Below are 18,556 nucleotides of genomic sequence, written 5' to 3'. Positions count from 1 at the left end.
TAGCCCCGGGGGCTGCTCTAAGATCCTTTCCCTGCCTCTGCCAGTCTGTGAGTCTGTGCCCAGTCCCCAGCATGGGAGTCTTCTGCAGTCCTGTTATTTCACCTTCCTGGTACCAGTGCTTATGGTGGCTCCCTCCCCCTTCCATTTATCTTCCAATACCTGCCTGCAGAATTGTGTCTCCCCACCTCATACCTAGAAACCAGCTGCCTGAGATATTCCATTGGTATAGATCCAGTATATCTTCTTACATCTCAGGCTGATTTCGTGAGTGTTCAGAGTGGTCTGGCAGATATCCAGCTCAGTTCAGGGGACTGGTTGAAATAGGGTCCCCTACTCTTCCGCCATCTTGCCGGACCTCCCTACAGTATGGCTTAACAATTTAAGGAGGCAAGAAAGCCCAAAATACATTTATTTTTTGTGTGTTCCTTAAATCTTTATATTTGTTTTACTAATTTACTTTTAATTGTAGAATAGTTGACATAATATATTAGTTTCAGGTGTGTAACATAGCAACTGGACATGAGATAACGTTGCAGAACGCTCACCATCTGTCACCACACAACGTTAGGACAATATTATTGACTATATTCCCTTGGCTGCTGTTCACATTTTTAAATGAGGTCCATCAACAAGTGCTAACGTGAAGAGGAGATACATCTCCCAGTCCTAAGGAGCATTAGCTCATTCAAAATAAATTCATTTCTGGGATGCCTGGGTGGATCAGTCATTAAGCATCTGTCTGTGGCTCAGGACACGATCCCGGAGTCCTGGGATTGAGCCCCGCATCGGGCTCCCTGCTCGGCGGGAAGTCTGCTCCTCCCTCCCTCAGTCTGCCTTGTTGTGTTCCCTTTCTCACAGTGTCTGTCTCTGTCAAATAAATGAATAAAATCTTAAAAAAAAAATAGATTCATTTCTTAAGGTTTTAGATTCTTTGTGCTAATTATTTCAGTGTTCTGAGGGCAGAACACTCTGAACTCGTAAATACTTACCACAGGACTAAAAAACAACTCTGAAAGATATCAGCACAGCAATCCATAAAACCTAAGACTTTGGGGAAATCTCCTCACCAGTTAGGCTACCCTTACCACAGAGCCAGGCAGAAGGGGCCCCAAAGAGCCCTGGTACTCTGTTTCTCCCAATATGGTGGGTGTTATTGAGAAGATAGGCGAAGCAGAAAAATTTAGGGTGTATTGATTGTATAGCGTTATCATCTTTACTCCTTCCCAGAATCCTTCTCCCCTTCTAATGCTTGCTTTTCAAGATGAGTGAGAAAAGACTGATCTTGTAACGTTCTGGGCAAGGAGGGTCAGAATGCTTTGGTTTGCATTCCCCCTCCACCCCAGAATCGTTTTCTTTTTTCCTAGGAGTCTTTTTCTTTGGATCAGGAAAACATCCATTGAACTTCTTTCTCCCCTGCTAGTTTAGCCTGAGAGGCGAGAGCTGCATTCTTCCGGGAAATCCTACGTTAGGATTTGGAGGAATTTTGGTATCTTTTCCTTTATGGAAAATAATGAATTCCCTAAAACACATAATTATACAGAAGTTCTCTTTTTAAATTTACATATTAAATATTCAGTTTCTTCCTCCCCAGGAGCTTAACTTAAAGGTCTGAATGGTTCTGGGGGAAGATTTCACATGGAACTACTTTTCTTATTCATTGGCCCTGACTTGATAATTCAGAAAGCAAACCCTCAAGGTATGTGTGATTATTAGAGATATTTGAAAAATAGAATTCTTTTTCTTTTAATTAAATGGCCTTTTCTTTTCCTTTTTGGCTTTTCTGTTTCAGAAGGTATTAGGTGAATCATTTGAACTTTCCATTTGAGTAGGTCAAAAATAATCAAATACTGGCAATTTCGTACCTTCAGCCTAATCCTAATATCCTGGCATCACATGTGTTGCATTTTGTGTGAAGTTGTTCTCTCATAAATATTTCCTCTTCTCTCATAAATTTTCTCACTGGAAAAAAAAAAAAAAACCCTGAAAATGAATTCCTTTTTAAGTTTCTGAGGAAAGTCATTTACATTGAATATTTTCTTGCAAATGAATCAGCTGCTGTGTTTTTACCTCTGTCTTCTATTTTAAGGCATATCTTAAAATGTTCATTTCTCCCAAAGAATTCATAGTGCAGTTGCATGAAGAACTCCTATAACAAAAGTAAAGTATCTGTCTTCAGATTATTTATAGGGAACGTTAGTAGAATTAAACTTGAATGCAGTGCAAAATAGCCCTAATTAAAACAGAGTAAATACCTTATTGCCTGCTTCTGGCAATACCTCTCACTTTATTTATAAGTATGTTCCTAAGGTGACTGAATTACATAGCCTATTAAGAGAGAAAAAGGGGTAAAGTTTTGAAACAAAATAACTATAAACCAGATTTTAATTCTGATGTAAATACACTTACTTGGTATTATAATTACTGAGAGGAGATACTTAATAAAAATTTTCAACCTTCTGGAAAAAAAAAATAGAACAATTCTTTTAACGGCACCTTAGTCTTTTTTGAGGGCCAGCAAATGTAAAGCACTTGGAATCAATGATTTTATTTTTAATTTTGGCTCTTTTTATGAACTCAAGATTTAAAATGTTACTTTCTCACCTGTGAAAACTGAATGTACCATCATCACCCTGTTGATGGCTGTCTTGGTGGGATTGCGTGCAGTGTTTCTTTGGTTCATGGAAGTGAGGAAATCACAAGCAAAATTCCCCCCATGGCTGCTCTCTCTGCTGGTGGATGTGTTAGAAATCTCTGGTTTCTGCCTCACCTCCCTTCCTCAGGTCCAGAGGGATCCAACAGGTGTGATATTTGAGGGGTAGGGAAGTGGGGGGTGGTTCTCTCTTCTTCTCTGCCAGCTCTTATCTTTCTCTTCATTGGGAGAGTGAAGGGCATTGCTAAACTTGGGGTGCTCACTGCCTGGGACAGCATATGTTAAAATGGGAAGAGAATTAGGACATAATTTTGAGGTCAGTTGTCCTTATTTTAAGTCATACTCAACTGGCAGAGATCTTCCTATTTTTTAAATTTTCTCCTATTTTCTTCTACTCCTCCTCCCTTACCCCTCTTCCTTGAACCCCTCTTTCCTCTCACCTCACCCCAATTCCATTTTTGTCTTCAGTTTCCTTGAAATTACTTAGTAAGCTGGTTTGGTGCCTGGAGTGTATTTACCATAAAATGATACTGTAAATGATGGTCAGAATCCATGCTAGTTCATAAGCTTTAATGCTTAGTGTTGTTAAAATACTATGTTGAGATTATGAAATCACATTGTTGCAATATTGGTAATTAAACTCAACAGAAGACATTTAATTAAAAGTAGACATTTAGTTTACAAGGATAATTTTTTAATCCTATTTTCTATTTCATTTCATTTGCTCTCATTTTAACTTAATTTTAGGGTTCACTATAACTTCCAATTCAGTTCTGAGATTTTAATTTATTAAATCATTTAATTCACTTTTTCCTCCCATTTAACTTGACTCAGAGAAAATGTCTGTGAGAAAATCTAATCAATACTTTTCCATTGAAGAAATAAATTAAGAAGAGTAAATGCTTAAGGCAGTGATTCTCATCATTAATTAAATGAGGCAGATTTTTTTTTTTTTTTTTTAACTCCCAGGCTAATAAATTCCTCCTTCTCTACCCGTGTCACCTGGCTGGTAGTAGCATTTTTGCAAGTCTCCTGGGCTGGAGATTTTGAAGATAATCTATAGTGATTTGATATTGCCTATCATTCCTGAATCACAGGTGAGCTTTTCACTTTTTAAATGTTTTCTATAGAGGAACTTTAATTTCTGTTTTGAGCAACTATTTCTCTGGAGCAGCAGAAAATTGTTCTGATGAGGGTTGTGCTGAAAGGGATGGAAATTCTAGGCTTCCATGGTGCCATGGTGTTGCTGGTGGTGGAATGGGTCTGTCAGCCCTGCTGTGCCATCTGGCAGTGTTGGCATCTGCAGTCCTACTCTCCTGTCTGGTTCTTGGTCACTGGAACACACGAGCTATGGAACGAAGCCCCACATTCTTGTTGGGAAGGCCTTTGCCACAGCATCTCTTCTCTCTGTGTGCACTCGTGGATATACAGGAGCCATCAACTCTCATTATGTTGAGATCTGATGAACTCCTCTAGTTGACTAAGTTCTGGTTGGTTCTGGAATGCCACACTGCTATTTTTTATCCAAGGTTTTCCTGCATATTTCTGCTTAGGGTAGGGGCCCCTAGTCCCTCTCTTCCCAGTTCCCTGGGAAATTTCCTATGCATTCTGAGGACAGTCAAAATGCAGCACCCATTTCTCAGGAACCAGTGCCTGTCTTGGTTCTGATAAATAATTCTCTGACTCTCTCTTGTCCCAGCCTTAGGGGAATCTTGGTGTGATAGAAGTGTGGTGTGGGAATGCTGTAGGCTGACTTTTTTGTTTCTTCTAAATCTGTTTCTGTATCCTCCCCAGGATTTGAATGTGTCCAAGGCCCTGGCTTTTGAAATTTAGAAGCAGGGAAAAATATAGCTGAGAGGGAATGGAGATAAGAAAGGCTAAGCGGTAATAGAATATGGAGGTGGAGACAAGCATTAGTTATTTAGAAAATATTCCACCTTGCATCATAAATTCTTTACCCTCAAGCACCATATATTATTAGGTGGGTGTCCTATGGATATGAACACTATAGTATCTATTGGATTCATTCTGCCTCCCCCAGGGGAAGGTTCAGGGAAAACTTCAGTGGCTCTATACTTCCTGCCAAGTAAACACCAAACTTCTCCAATTTATAGCATTCAGATCTCTTCAAAACTTGATCCCAATGGCAACTCTTTTTGGACCTTTTCTTTCCTCCTACCCACCTGATACTGTACTATTTCATTTCTTGACAATATCCCTCACATTGCCACCTTTCTATCTTTGTTCATGCTAATCTCTTTACCTAGAATCCTTTTGCTGCCTTTTGGAAGACTATTCATATGTATTTATACAAGGTCCAGGTTAAATGCTACCTCTTCCATAAAGCCTTCTTGGATTTCACCAGACCATAACTACTGCCTTTTCCTTTTGACCAACTTTACCCGCTGGCTTTTTTTTTTTTTTTTTTTTTTTTTTTTGAGTCTCCAAGCATTGAAAAAAAGTCTGCGTTAGTTAGAGGATTAAGAGGCACAAACTTCTAGTTATAAAATACATAAATCATTGGGATGAGACATACAGCATAAGGAATACAGTCAATAACACTATAATAATTCTATATGGTGACCAATGGTAACTGCGCTTATCATGGTGAGCACTGTGGGGTATATAGAATTGTTGAATCACCATTGTTCACTTAAAAGTAATACCACGTTGAATGTCAACTACACTTCAGTAAAAAAATAAATAAATGAAAATTGTTTGTTTGTATGTTCGGCTTTTAGGTACTTTGAAGGAAATAATTGTGTCTTGTTCTGAAATTTAACAAGGATTTCTGATTTTTTCTGTTGCTTTTATAGCCTGCCCTTTCAGTTGCTCTAACAAAGATCAAAAGTTCAGCTTTGTAACTCAGTCACTCTTTAATATAGTTTCCATCTCATGCTCTCAGATTAAGGTGACCACAGGACCTTTGAGCAATTGGAGCAAATGGGAGTTTCTTAGGTAAACCAGTTGATAAGGTCACCCTGTCTGAATTGGCTGCTCTTTCAAAGGGATGAAAAGGAAGGAGGTGTGAAGGGAAGGAGAAGGCAAGCTTCTGGAAGTTGTGCTCATCTCTTCCATTACATCTCAGAGGAGAGACTGGAGTTCCAAGGGTGCCCTTAACTGCAGGAGAATCTGGGGACATCCGATTGGGTGCCATATTCCCAGTTAAACTCAGGGGTAATTAGTACGAGGAAGGAGTGAGGGACAGCAAGTAGTCTCTGTACACAGACTGAATCTGAACATTTCCTTTTAAGTCTATAGTAGAGAACTAAAATTTCTACCAACTTTTTGAAGTGCTTTCCTTTGGGAGACGGGGGGAAATTTTACTCCGTTTCACTCTTGCATTTAATAAGTAGACTGTCTCCTTTTCAAGAGCAAGTACTGAATAAAAATTTCAGAGCAAAAAGTTTTGAGAAAGCAGCAGGAAAGGTAGTATGTTTGTCTTTGGTGTTTTTAGGTTAGGCTTTCTTATGGAATTAACTGAAAGACGATATTCCATAGGCCTTCCCGGTAAATAGAGTTTAGAGGAAATGGATGAAGAAAACTTACAGTGAAACTCAGGGTTTTCTGTCTAGGTATTACCAGCTTGGTTTTCCAGCCCTGCTCTGGTGGTACGAGGAGGCTTCATACTGGTGTTACAAGCAGTCGGGCTATGCCTTCAGCCGCCTTCTCTAATTAGCTGTACCATCCAGTGGGCAAACCCAGTTGGGAGGAATGTAGCCGGAGGCACCCTCGGTGTGCCCAAAGCAGGAAAAGGTAGGCCGGCACATCTCCAAGAGATTTTTCTTTTCTCTTCTTTCCCCTTTTTTTGAAGATTTCAGAGGAGGTGAATGGCGCCCTTGTAGATCCCTCTTTTTAATCAATGGTGACCTCAATATGTCATCCCACATTTTCAAAAGGGATCTGTGAAATGCAACAGCTAGTTCTTAAATTTGAATGTATACTTTGTCCTCTCTCTGCAGCCCCCAATTTTGCTATCAGTCATGGTTGCTAATATCCCTGCTGTCTCCAGCCTAGCTGCCAACTCTGTCAGTTACTGAAATATTGTTTATGCAGGAGCAATTTATATTTTAGAGAGTTGAAGAGCAGATTGCAAAGCAGACCCTCGCCAACTTGTTAGAATTTATTCCAGTTCAGAACTCTTCAGTGTAATTTTTTTGAATTATTATTTATTATTTTATGTTGATTGGTAAAGGGCTTCTTGAATAATTGATTAAAAAAATCATGCTATGTTTGTCATAATTGCTGGTGTGCTGCTTTATTTGCGTTTTAAGATACCTAATTATATATTCTTGAAAATACTAAACAGAGAAAGGGTAAACTGACACTGCCTCAGTGTGACATGTTTTTGTCCTGTAACACGTGTTATGGTAATTGATGTGCAGAAGCATATTTTAGTGTATTTTTCATCTTATTTGTAACGACTTGTGATTTGTTTCTAAACAATGTTTTACATTTTTTCCCCTATTTTTAACAACCTTAGAAGAATGCAGGTAAGGCAGAATGGTTTTTGTTTTATTTAGTGGCTTCTCTCTATGTCTTGGAAAAGATCACCAGTAGCAGACATTTCTACTTTGAACATATTGAGCTTTGTAGGGAAGAAAGTCATGCTTGAAACTTGATTTTCTGCCTTTGATTTATTTTTCATCCTTTATTCATCACATACTGTGCTATTTTCCTTCGGTCTCCCTCCCTTTTGTCTTCTCCCACCTCCCCCAATTTTCTTTCTCTCTCGTTTAATTGAAGTACAATTGACAAAGTGTTTTATTAGTTTCAGGTATACAACACAGTGTTTTGATAAGACTGTGCTTACCCTGTGCTCACCACAAACTGTAGCTACCATCTGTCACCATACAACACTGTTACAGTATCAATGGCTGTATTCCCTATGCTGTGCCTTCTATTCCTGTGACTTACTCATTCCATAACTGGAAGCTTGCACCTCCCACTCCCCTTCACCCATTTTTCCCATCCCCCCAACCCCCTGCCCTCTGGCCACCATCAGCTCTTTCTCTGTATTTATGGGTCTGTTTCTACTTTTTGTTTGTTTATTCATTTTTGTTTTTAGATTCCACCTATAAGTGAAATCGTACAGGATTTGTCTTTCTCTGTCTGATTTATTTCACTTAGACTAATAACCTCTATGTCCATCTATGTGGTTGCAAATGACAAGATCACATTTTTTTTTTTAATTTCATTTGTTTATTTATTTAGAGAGATGGAGCAAGAGCAGGGGGAGGGACAGAGGGGAAAAGACTCTCAAGGAGACTCCACAAGCTGAATGTGGAGCCTGATGTGGGCTTGATCTTATGACCCCGCCAAGATCATGACCTGAACCGAAACCAAGAGTCAGGCACTTTACTGATTGAGCCACCCAGGCATCCCTGGATTGCATTCTTTTTTTTAAGGCTGAGTAATATTTCACTGTGTCTGTGTGTATATATATATATGCACACACATACATACACTATATATAGATAGATGGATAGATAGATAGATACGTAGATAGATATCATAACTTCTTTATCCATTCATCTATGGATGGACATTGGTGTTGTTTGCATATCTTAACTATCATAAATAATGTGATAGGCATAAGGGTGCATATATCTTTTCCATTTTTTATCTCTTTGTATTTTATGATATTTTAAAAAATGATTTATTTATTTATTTTAATTTTTTTTTTTTAATTTATTTATTTGTTAGAGAGAGCGAGCGAGCACAGGCAGACAGAGTGGTAGGCAGAGGCAGAGGGAGAAGCAGGCTCCCCGCGGAGCAAGGAGCCCGATGTGGGACTCGATCCCAGGACGCTGGGATCATGACCTGAGCCGAAGGCAGCCGCTTAACCAACTGAGCCACCCAGGCGTCCCTATTTATTTATTTTAAAGAGAGAGAACATGAGTGGGAGGAGCAGAGGAAGAGAGGGAAATCCCAAGCAGATTCCACACTGAGTATGGCCCTGACCCTCTCTCTCTCTCTTTTTATTTATTTTATTTTTTAAAAGATCTTATTTATTTATGTGACAGAGAGAGAGATCACAAGTAGGCAGAGAGGCAGGCGGGGGGGTGGGGGTGGGAAGCAGGCTCCCTGCTGAGCAGAGAAACCGATACGGGGGTCGATTCCAGGACCCTGAGAGCATGACCTGAACCTTAACCTCCTGAGCGACCCAAGTGCCCTCTTACCCTCTCTTTTTCAACTTCATGTAGAATTTATGGAAGTTATAAGTTACCTCCTTTTTTCAGCATTGATTATCTGAGAAAATTATTACCTTATTCTCTAAGTAGTATTCTGTACTTAGGACATCTGGAGTGTTGGTCAGTTTTAACTCCAATAATGCCTTTTTTTTTTTAAGATTTTATTTATTAATTTGACAGAGATCATAAGTAGGCAGAGAGACAGGCAGAGAGAAAGAGGGGGGAAACAGGCTTCCTGCTGAGCAGAGAGCCCGATGTGGGGCTCAATCCCAGGACCCTGGGATCATGACCTGAGCCGAAGGCAGAGGCTTTAACCCACTAAGCCACCCAGGCGCCCCCTGATAATGCCTTTCCAGCTCTTTTTCTTGTTCTCTACTGCTCTCTTCTCTCTATTTTATATTTTATAAACAGAATAATATAAAAGATTATTATACTATACCTAGAAAAAAAGAAAAACAATAGCCAGGACCTTGAATTTCGCGACAGTAGTTATTATTTCTGCTTTAGGCATAGTGACCATTGTTCAGTTCGACCTCCATTAACTTGCTGGATGACTCTATTAAAAAGTTATATATTTTTTATTTTTTGAGTGAAAATGCAGCTAACCTATGGCCTATTGGAGAATAAACCTCCATTTTCACTGAGATTACACCAAATGGCAGAAAGTGGGATCTTCCTTTTTCTGGACAGAATGGAAAAGAACTGCCTCCCTCCCCCCAACTTTTTAAAAAAGTACAGTTGCTTAAAAAAATAATAAAAAAGAATTTTTAAAACCTGCCTAAATGAAAGGCATAACACAAACATTTCAGAAACCAGTTTGCAATCTTATTTTTTGACCCAGGGTTTTGCAGGTGCCATATACAGTTGGCAAAGTAGAAGGTCTTTGTGGTTATAATTCTTGCTGGTTGTTTGATATAATTACAGCATTTTCTTTTCTGCATACTGAGAAATTTATATATTGAATAAAAGGAGTGTCTTGTAATGTTCATTATTTGGCTTATCATTTTATTTGTAGATATAAAACATCTTCCTTTATTAGCAAGCAATGCCCATGGCAGTGCTATGCTAATCATCTTATTATCTAGCCTGTGGTATAATTTACTGTCTATATTTGTTAAGGGATCAAGTAAATGATTCAACAGTTATTACCAAAAATAAATTTATTTTCATTTTTTCTGAAAATACATGCATTGAACTTTCTTATCTCCAGGGGTCATTTGGGGCAGTTATAAAATCAGTAATATCTGCTGATATCCCCACCTGACTTTCACCTTGCTCTGGTGTTTCTGGGCCTAGCTCAAGATCAGCATGTCTGGGAAGACTTCCTTAATCTTAAACCCCTGAAGTTCCAGGAGCCAGGAGTTCCTCTCCCCTTCCAAAGACTCTGTGCTTAATGTCACCATATCCTTCATTGACTTCCCCTGTCTCACCGCTAACCTGACTGATGGCATTTCTATCATGGTTGGCAGCCAAAATGGTTTTGAGATTCCAGTGAAACTGGTCCCTTCCAGCATGCACTTGGGGAGTTCTCTAGTCTAGTCTTCTCGGTCTCTGAGATACTGTGGAAAGTAAGTGCTAACCTTCCCCTGAAATTCCTCTGTGCTATTGAGGTAGGTTACCAAGCTTTTCTGGATTCACTCTTTCATTCATGGCAAAAGGAAAAGGTAGACATTGTTTTTCTAAGGATATAAATTATTCTGTGTGGTGTAGAAGACAATTACAGCTGAAGTATGGTTGGAGAAAACATTCATTTTATAACAAAGAAATAAATAAACATAGGAGTGAATAAATACAGTGGAGATTCAAAAAATATAACATCGACTTGAACACCCCACACCCTATCAGAAACCTATTCATTTCTGGTTGGAATATATGAAGGTTATATTGTTCGTTCCAGTGACATGTTGAACGTTAATTCATTCACTTATTTAATTTTACTCACCTATCACACAATTACCAGCTGCTTACCATGTGCCAAGAACTGTCCCAGGTACTGGTCATGACTGAAACGGGATTCATGTTCTCAGAGAGCTCGTCGCTGTAGAGCAGAGAAGCTTCCTTCAGCTCTCTTAGAGGGATGGAATGCAATTCAAACAGATCTGGTAGTAGGTTCTGAGAAATATCTTCTGTTTTTTTTCATTTTTTAAATATAGAAGATGTGTTTTGGCAATATTCCTTGAATAAATAAATTGGGAACTAAAATTTTCCAATTTTGGGGCGCCTGGGTGGCTCAGTGGGTTAAGCCGCTGCCTTCGGCTCAGGTCATGGTCTCAGGGTCCTGGGATCGAGCCCCGCATCGGGCTCCTTGCTCAGCGGGGAGCCTGCTTCTCTCTCTGCCTCTGCCTGCCTCTCTACCTGCTTGTGCTCTCTGTCTCTCCCTCTGTCAAATAAATAAATAAAATCTTTAAAATAAAATAAAATAAAATAAAATTTTCCAATTTGAAAACAAAACTGAGGATGGCCAACCACGAGTGAACAATACGGCGTATTCAATTGCCTTGAATGATGGCAAAGCTGTGTTCTATTGATCACTGCAAATAATACCCTGAAATAGAGGAACTTCTACAGAAAAGAAATTTAAACTCCTTTCTCCCTTGATTATTTGTTAATAGCTTCATATTTCACATGGTACCAGAGGATATTACTTTGGTGACATTCAATAAATCTAAGGAAGCAATAGAAATAATTAATAATCTATTCATAGAAATCATGATAAAATACTAGGAAAACACAATCTGATTATGGTAGTAGGAGAAAATAAAATGGCACAGGATGGAAACCGTGACAAATGAATAAAGACTCATGTATGCCCCTGTATTTCCAACTTTTATTTTTAAAAGGATGACTCTCTTTATAAAGGTTAATTGCATCAAAAACTAATGACGGACTGTATGGTGACTAATGTAACATAATAAAAAAACAAAGAAACAACAATAAAAACTAACGATGTGCTATATGCTGGCTAACTGACCATAATAAAAATAAATGAATAAATAAATAAATAATCCAGCAAAAAAAAAGGTTAATTGCATTTAATTTTAGAAAATTATATTTATAACATTTTATGTTCTTGGTTAAGAATGTGTAAGTTTTCGTTCACCGAACTGCAGAGTAGGGAGGCTTGGTGACAATTTCTGCTCATTTACGTGAAGTTTCCAAACATGGAAGGAGTTAGGTTTTCGGAAGTAACCTTGAAAAGCCTGGCCCTCACCCACATCAGCTTGTGGTGCTTTCTTTCCGCCTGCTTTATAAAGGGAAGAAATGTGTATAACTGTACCATGATCACTCCCTGTGTGATCCTGATTGATGTTCGGGAATCTTCGATCTAGCTTTATTCTCATGTCATGTGGCCAGATTTTGAGGTCTGTTTGATTCTCCACTTCTTGTAAGTCATTCTCCCCTTTTAGTAAACTACAGGAAATGTGGGGGAGGGGAGGAGGAACCAAGAGGTGGGAACAAGAAAGGGTCTGGCGTGGGCAGAGGTTCAAGCTGGGGTTATGCACTTGATTCTGGGCTTCAAGTGTTTTCTTAGTCCCTGTTTAATAAGTCTTCAAGAAGGACATTGTGCTGCTTTGGCAAAAAGTGCCGATTGATGTCTTCTGGTCAATGCTGTGCTTTGTAACAGACCCCGGACAGCGGTCAGCTGAGAGGTATCTGGGTTTTTGGAGAGACTGGTTTGGAGCCAGCCTGTAGGCGCGGGAGTGAGCAGGGGTTGCCACTTCTGTATAGGCTGGAACCAAGAGACTTGGTTCCCGGATGCTGGAGTTGGAGTTGGTTTAAGGGGGTTGCCTATGAAAGATTTCCAGAATGAATTCAAATGGCCTCTGTCAAAGGAATTGGGCCCTGTGGATCTGTTAACTGAAAAGTGCACCGCTGCCTAGTGATTTGGGTAGATGAATGTATAAAGGAGAGGGAAATAATCGCAGTACTTGCAAGAACAAGATCATCATACAGTCCCTTTGTTTCTGCCGTCGTGTCAGCTGACATCAGGTTTCTTATTAACTCTGACACTAAGAAGCCTCCAGAAAGGCCCTGTGGGACAGCTACACTGTCCTCCATAGTGGTTTCTCCTCCGTAGGAGAAGGTTTCATAGAGGAGTGAGTGCAAGGAGATGGACCAAAGTGCCATTGCTCCTGACCTTGTGAGGGGCTGGTCGTGGGGCTACAAAGTGAGAGTGGTGATCTCACGCTTTTTCACGCATGTATTTCTTACTGTTGGCATATCAAAAAAATTCAAGTAACCGTAAAAGATTTTTCTACTCTTCCAAGAAGATTAATAATTAATCCAAGAAGATTAATTATTGTGTTTATTCTTGGGGTTCTGTAACCTTAATACTGTTAACCTAAAAACAGTGGAATATTGAAATGTGTGGACATAAAATTATGATTAAAAAGTAAGACTAGCAGGCATCTCTTTCTCAGTTAATGGAACAGAGCTATCTCCAGAAAGCTTGCCTTCCAGCGAATTCTTAAAGTTTTATGGTCTTATCTTTTTGGTTGTTACTGCATTTCTGAGCAGAGGAAGAGGGACAGATAGGCTTGTTTCCATTTCAGGACGAGAAGAATTTTAAGATGGCCTACTGAGAAGAGTTGAATAAATTATGGAATGTTCGTATAATGCCTTAAAGGAGATGGATGTATTTTCACTTGGGAAGATGTCTGCAATGCGTTGTTTGGTGAAGAAAATAACGAAATAAAATGAAAACAATTGAAGATGTCACATAAAACATGCACAGACCCCCACAGAAACACTGTTGTGATAAAAGGGATGATATCCGTGGGATTATATTATAAATTAGTGTCACTTCTTGTTTCTACTTTTTATTGTGAAATTCAGATGTAAAAGTAGAATATGCATATCTGTGTGTACATACACCATATACATATATACACATTTTATGTACATATAAAATTACAAAAAGACTCTTTCCGACGCAGGCCACCAGTCTGTCCCTCTCCAAATGCATCTGCTCCTACCCTGCCTCCTCTTTTCCAGGTAACCCCCTCTCTGTCCTTTGCCTGATTCATGTCCTTGCTTTAAAAGATGATTTGCTTTCCACATTTTTTATTGTGCTTTTTAAAAAAATTTTTTTAATTAAATTTTATTTTTTTTTCAGTGTTCCAAGATTCATTGTTTATGCACCACACCCAGTGCTCCATGCAATATGTGCCCTCCTTAATATCCACCACCAGGCTCACCCAATCCCCCACCCCTCCCCTCCAAAACTCTCAGTTTGTTTCTCAGAGTCCACAGCCTCTCATGGTTCGCTTTCTGTGTATTTTATCTAAACAGTATTGCTTGGTCTGGAAAAACTGAGTAGTGCATACAAATCTATTACCTTTAGATGAAGACTCCTGGGGAAAGATAACACGAATTGTCCCTGATTCATAAGCTTCAGGCATCTTTATAGTTTCCAAGAGTCCTTTCTCAGAAAAGTCAGTCCATAAGGTTCTTTGAGTCCTAGGAAAATGGGGCTCACACTGCTAAGCAGGGTATCTAGCATAGCTAATACAGAATACCCAAAAGAAATGTACTCAGAGGAAGTCGAATGCTTCATGTTTTCTTCTTTAAGGGCACCATGGTCTGCTTTTCAAGGCTCAGGTTCATCTGGACAGAACAGTTCTGTGGGGTGAAGTGAGTGAACTTGTCTGGTCTGCTTCAGGCTTCAGTGTTTTTAGAGAAGGACAGGAGCTTCATCAGCATGCAAATCAGCAAGACAAACCAGGCTTACAGATAGTACATGCAACGCATATCCAGGTGTCCTATCTTCAGGTACATAGGACTGTGACGTTAGAACTTGTGAATGCCATCTTTTGAGTGACATTACTCCAGCCAGGAGCAGCCATGTATCCCTGTGCATGGCGGCAACCCTGGAATCCCTCTTTTCTGTCTTGTGGATTCCTTTTGCTTGTTTGCCTGTCTCCTGGATTGGATCCCCTATTTACTGATACTAATGTCCTTTTCTTTGTTGTTGTTAACACAGGTTTCCTAGCAGGTTTTTGAGGAAGGGGGAGAGAGCTGTGCCTATGAAAAAGAACTTTCAAGTCTGAAAATGTCTTTGTCTTGCCTCCACACTGATGGAAAATTTAGCTGGCTATCGAATTCTATTAAGGATGTCATTATCCTTCAGAATTTTGAGGCGCTTCTTCACTACTGTCTTCTTGCTTTCAGGATTGCTACTGATCAGAAAGCCATCTGATTCCTTCTACTGTAAACGTGATGTGTTCTTTCCCAGTCTCCCTCACTCTGCCAGAAATACATAGAATTTTCTCTTTGTGACCGGTAATCTGAAAAAACCCAGTTATGTCTTGATACAAGTGATTTTTTTATATACTGCGCTGGGCACTCAGTGACCCATTTCAATCTGGCAGTTCATATGGAATGCTTTTGTTGGTAATTTCTTCCTGTCCACATTCTCAGTTTTCTTTGGAAAACCGAATTATTTGGATGTTATATTTGAGGAAGTGTTTCTCTTATCTTCTCATAGCTATTTTCCATCTCATGGTCTTCTGTTCTACTTTCTGGGAAGGTTTCCTCTTCTTGACCTATTAGTGCTTGCACTGGGGTTTTCATTTCTGCCATCATGTGTTTTAATTTTTATAATCTCTTTTTTTGTACTCTAAATGCTCTTTTTTATGTGTCCAGTTTGTTATAGTATCTTCTTTCATCTCTTTGAAAAGGCTCATGAAAGTTATTATTTAAGATTGTCTTCTCCTCAGACACTCTTTATCTGAATGTTTTGGACTCTGTGTTCTAGGTTAGAGATTTTCTGATTATCTTGGACTTTTTGCTAATGATGAAGATATCCCCCCAACCTCCCCAATTTGTGTGTCTTGTTGATATTATTATACTTTATTGTAGGTTAACTTGGGTGGGCTCTTTGTAGGGTAGGGGCACCTTCTAATGATGCCATCTCGAGGTGTTTCTGTTGGGGTTGGACAGATTTTGTACGGGTAGAATCTTCTAGTCTCCTGCTTGAAGGATGAAAGTCTAGTTGCTGGAATTCTAGAAGTGACGTTGTACTTGTTTGTTCTCAGAATTGGGAATGAATATAGAAACACGGTTCAAAATTAAAGATAGGTACTTAGGCTCCCAACAGCGTGTGACATCCCTCTGGCCAGAGAGCCTCAGAGATGAAATCCATAGATTTCTGCTGAAATGAGAGATGATGACCAGCAACATGGCTGACAGCATCTGTTACCAATCTACTGCTTCTCAGTGTTCTCACAGTTCTTCAATAATTTAATAATTAGCCCTTTTCCCCATTCTCCCCTGTTTCTGGAGGTACAAGAACTGCCAGACTGAGTTTGTAAGGATTCTGTGATTTTTAAAATAAGGTCATTTCACAAACTTTTCTTCTATTGTATTGACAGGGAATTTAGCTTCCTTCTGTCTTCTAAATCAGTTACTACACATCCATGTCCTGAGCAGCATGTAGTGCTTCGTTACCGTCCTCTCCTTAACGTTTGACAACTTTAGAATAAATCCCCTTTACTCTACTTTCAGTGACATTTTGGGAGAAAACATTTTGGGAGACAATGAACGAATTTGGTTTTCTTACACTAGAATGACTTCCTTTTTAAATGTCTTCATAATCTCCTGTGTGTTTAATGATTAACATATATGGCTTTAAAATGACCTAAAGGCATGTTCATTTTTTTAAGATAGTATTTATTTATTTGACAGACAGAGATTACAAGCAGGCAGAGAGGCAGGAAAAGGAGAGAGGGGGAAGCAGGCTCCCTGCTGAGCAGAGAGCCGGATGTGGGGCTCGATTCCAGGACCCTGAGATCATGACCTGAGCTGAAGGCAGATGCTTAACCCACTGAGCCACCCAGGTGCCCCTAAAGTCATGTTCATTTTGATCAGAAAAAATGATGACATAAGTGTTATGATAATAAGAAAAATAGGAGATAGTAAAGAGAAACATAAGATAATAAGAAAAAAAGAATGAGGGGTGTCTGGCTGACTCAGTCAGTGGGGCATATGACTCTTGATCTCAGGGTTGTGGGTTCAAGCCCCCCATGCTGGGTGTAGAAATGATTTAAAAAAAATAGAATCTTAAAAAAAAGAAAAAGAAAAAGAAAAAGGAACTAAATGTTTTCGTCTCTTTTTCCAATATTTACACAAGTCGTTGAGAAAATAAGAAATTTTTCCTAATTTCTTGTGGACTAGTTAAGTGAGTCCATCGGAAGATTAGCATAGTTTTGAGTGGCTTGGATAGTGAACATTCTAGGTAGCGACATAGGACACTTGTGCCTGTAATATGTATATAACAAAAGATATATGTATATATATATATATTTAAGAGATTAGATGATATTGTGAAGATTGATTTTGCATGAAGAACAGATAAGTAGACAAGCTCAGAGTTGCTAAGCAAAAGCCAGGAGTAGGCATGCCACCTGCAGGCCTCAGGAGTACACTCTCTGCAACTGTGGGTTAGGGTCACTCTCTCCAGCACGTAGTGTAGACAGTTGCTTCCCCGTCATGTCCAGAACTTCCATACTTTCTCAGGGAACCCCATGCCTATTGCTTCGGGATCTTTTCTGCTTGGTTATAAAGAAACAAATATTGCTGGGACGCCTGGGTGGCTCAGTTGGTTAAGCCGCTGCCTTCGGCTCGGGTCATGATCCCAGGGTCCTGGGATCGAGTCCCGCATCGGGCTCCTTGCTCAGCAGGGAGCCTGCTTCTCTGGCTGCCTCTGCCTGCCTCTCTGCCTACTTGTGTGTACTCTCTCTCTGACAAATAAATAAATAAAATCTTTAAAAAAAAAAAAAAGAAACAAATATTGCTAAACTCTCCAGGGTTTTCAGTGATTTAATACATTGCTGTTCGTGATTTACAGATTAAGTTACCCAGGATTTTCTCAAAATAATACTTAACACTTAGATTATCTCCAGTGGTATTCATGTTCATTTCAGGAGCCAATAAAAGATGGTATCCTCTCAGGGTCAATTCTAGCAGGTCTAGAATGTCCTAAGTGTACCTCAGCAGCACTGACTCCCTGGGAAAGGCATGAAACATGAAGGGTATTGCTTTGTCATTGTGGGTCAGAATTTGGGGAGGTTTGTACCAGCTTGTCAGCATTGTTTACTGAAAACAGGGAGATTGATAACAGTGAGATGAATGATTTATACCCAGAGGATTCTGCTCTTGAGGCTCTGAACATTCCACCATTTATTTATTTCTTTGACTGATTGTGGCCATTTGGATGGTTTCCAGCTTAGGGCTATTATGAAAGTACTACTCTGAACATTCTAGGGCATGGGTTTTGGCAAATAAATGTAATTCCTTTCTGTTGGGCACATACTTAGGAGTAGAATTGGTTGGCATTTTAGATTTCTGTATTTGTAGCTTTAGAAGATATTGCAAGGTGTTTTCTGAAGTGGTTGTACCAATTTATACTTGTATGCAGACGATTTTTTAGGAGGTTGGAAAATGTTGCAGACTTCTCTGGAAAGTGAGGAAATTCTTTTTTGATGACTCTGTCTATGTATAAATCCATTATTTTAAATAATATTTAGCTGTGGGTGTTACCTGATGGGAGACACCAGCTTGGTTGGTTCTTGTTAAGCAATTCCTACCACTAATTTTCTTTTCTTAATTATTATTGATTTCTATGTCCAAATAATTTTTCCTTTATATTCCTTATTTTTAAGAAAATGAAAGCAGGGGTATCCGGGTGGCTCAGTCGGTTAAATGTCTGACT

This window comes from Martes martes (genome assembly GCF_963455335.1).
Source record: "Martes martes genome assembly, chromosome: 5".
NCBI classification, from domain to species: Eukaryota; Metazoa; Chordata; class Mammalia; order Carnivora; family Mustelidae; genus Martes; species Martes martes.
The sequence above is the reverse complement of the archived record's forward strand: the minus strand, read 5'-3'. Positions refer to the sequence as shown.